This window comes from Penaeus monodon, chromosome 27, assembly GCF_015228065.2.
Source record: "Penaeus monodon isolate SGIC_2016 chromosome 27, NSTDA_Pmon_1, whole genome shotgun sequence".
NCBI lineage: Eukaryota > Metazoa > Arthropoda > Malacostraca > Decapoda > Penaeidae > Penaeus > Penaeus monodon.
In genome coordinates this window covers 19,663,567-19,663,766 of record NC_051412.1, presented here as the reverse complement: position 1 = coordinate 19,663,766, position 200 = coordinate 19,663,567, and the positions used below count along the sequence as shown (strand labels likewise).

Here is a 200-nt window from a genome sequence, read left to right as displayed (position 1 = left end):
AAAATTGAAAAGCAATAAACCATGAGGTTGTTTTTTTCAGTAATCGAGCTCAAAAAAAGGTCCATTTTTTAATCTAAATTTAGTATATAAAGTGTGGAAATTTTTGAAAAGCAAAAACTACCTGGTATTCTAATTGAGGCTTCAAAATTTTTCTTTAGGCTTATTTAAGATCAAATAATTTTAATGAAACCTGAAATTTT

The 200-nt window shown here is 25.0% G+C and overlaps 1 protein-coding gene across 1 annotated transcript in view; it reads right to left on the bottom strand.

Annotated features, from left to right (window-relative positions):
* Window positions 1-200, bottom strand: part of LOC119590365 (protein D3-like) — a 7,704-nt gene that overhangs the window by 1,225 nt on the left and 6,279 nt on the right. The window lies entirely within an intron of this gene.